Below are 2,500 nucleotides of genomic sequence, written 5' to 3' on the forward strand. Positions count from 1 at the left end.
GATTTCAAACTGGTGAAATGTGCAAGATTATGTGCTGTAATTAGACGCCCTGAAAGCTGGTGTTCAATTGTGAATGCATGAATCAAGTCATAGAATTTAGTCACAAATTTGGTTTCCTCTTGTATCTGGATGTTGAGATTATTCAAATGATTTGTGATATCCAAGATGAAAGATAAAGCTTTTAAGCCCAAAAATATCAAGTTTGTGCACTTTCTTCCGCATTTCTCCCATAAAAACGTGTATTTCCTTACCCAATCATAGAAGTGAACATTAGCATGATAAGGCAATCCACAAATATTTAAATTTTCCTTTAAAAAAGCAGTTGAATTGCCTTTGATTAGGACCACGTGCTCGAATAAAGTTCACTATTGACACACAACATCCAATATATGACCCACATTCAATTTTTTACTACCCAATACTTTTGTGTGTACAATACAATGAAAATAACGAATCTCTTGTGCAGGGTTCAAAACTAGAAGTTTTTCCTTTAATTCAGCCAGTACAGTACACCAGGTTTCCTACCCACCATATGAGTTGATAACTTATATATTTTTCCAATCAACACGTGCTTTGTCTAGCGCCCTAACAAAATTTACACATATATCATCACTTTTCGGTATTCCCTTTATTAACAAAAGTTCAACAAATTCTTGTCACCTTACTTTTTCCATCAACACCTTTAATGAAAACTGCGAGTTGTTCTACATCACTTATTTCTGTGTTTCCGTCAATTTCAACAGGAAAGGCCACAAATGACTTAACTTTGCGTTGAAGTTGACGATCAATAACTTCAGCAATTAAACTCTTCTTTCTGTTATGATATTTCTTGACAGAATTACATTTGCAAAACCTTGACGTTTATTTGATCAAAGCACATCAGCAGTCAACATGGATTTCATAAAAAAAAATATCACATAGTAGAAAGCCCTGATGACAGCTATTTCATTGGAGATCATTTAATCTGCAGCTAATAGTTGACCTAATTCTCATGTACCTTAGTAACACGAAATACCCCCACAAAACTAGGGATGATTTTTTTCTGACAGAAGGTGTCGAAACTGGTACATTATTCTTTCTGCTATGATATTTCTTGACAGAATTACATTTGCGAAACCTTGACTTTTATTTGATCAAAGCACATCAGCAGTCAACATGCATTTCATAAAAAAAAATATCACATAGTAGAAAGCCCTGATGACATAGCTATTTCATTGGAGATCATTTAATCTGCAGCTAATAGTTGACCTAATTCTCATGTACCTTAGTAACACGAAATACCCCCACAATACTAGGGATGATTTTTTTCTGACAGAAGGTGTCGCAACTGGTACACCTTAAGAATCAGAGATCCCTCCTTAAACGGTTATTACTGAGGATGTCCTTCAGCCCATGGGTCTCTCGTTTCTGCTGACAGTAATAGCATACTATCAACATCGTGAGCACCCTTTAGTATCCTCTCAGCTGGAATACAACCAATCTCAGTGTGGTGGGAGTGGTTGCAGCTGAGAATTCCTCGAGATAAATACTGGTCCTACTTCTGTAATTAACCAGATATCCCCCTCAATAATTCACCAATGGTGTGGTTTATCCGCTCAACTGTGCCATTAACAGAAGTTTTATACATAGTTGTTTCCACATGTACAACATTGTACCGCTCCAACAACTCAGTAAATTTCTTGTAAATAAACTCAGGGTCAGTATCAGACAATATCCAGACTGGAACACGATAAATAAAAGGAAAAACTCAGTGTTCAAGTGCTTGACATATCATGCTGTTCTTATTCCTTATGGGTACTTACGTCACCAACTTGGAATAAGGTTCGACTACTATCTGACCCCCAATAAAGACAGGACTGGTTTTGGGGAGACTCGCCAGATCCATAGCAACCAGTTAAAAAGAAGCAGTCACTATATTCAAAGATAAAAGGACAAGTAATTCTTTTCATGGACCAGAAAGAATAGAATGCAAAAGTTACGGACGGAGAACGGTATCTTGATATGATCGGGAGAGCAGTCTGACATAGAGCCGTGAGATGAAATTCCAGAGGCTCAGCTTGAGACCAGAAAAACACGTAGTCTAACTAAAAGAGTGAAGGAGGCCTACATTGAGGGGCCTGATAATTCTGTCAGTAACTAGAGGACCTCTGGTCATGGATACAACCCCAGTTATAGGAGGTAAGAACACTACCTAATGACAGTAACATTCAGCTGTTGTTCAAGGCTCAGGAAAAATTCCTACAGTCCTACACCAGGAACCAGATTCTGGTCGATGAGTATGGAGTCTTTCTGAAAAGAATGAAAACGCTATAGACTATCAAGGACCCTAATGCATGTACAATTCTCACGGAAGTCCGTTCATCAAAAGTGAACTTTACAATTAAATTTGTTCCATGATCTCTTTCGCAGACTGGCACAAGCACAATATACAGTCAAGATCATCAAAAAGAATCAGGACTTTGGATATTGGGATCTCTAGAGGATCTGATTTATCAAGTCC

Source organism: Palaemon carinicauda, chromosome 17 (genome assembly GCF_036898095.1).
Source record: "Palaemon carinicauda isolate YSFRI2023 chromosome 17, ASM3689809v2, whole genome shotgun sequence".
NCBI lineage: Eukaryota > Metazoa > Arthropoda > Malacostraca > Decapoda > Palaemonidae > Palaemon > Palaemon carinicauda.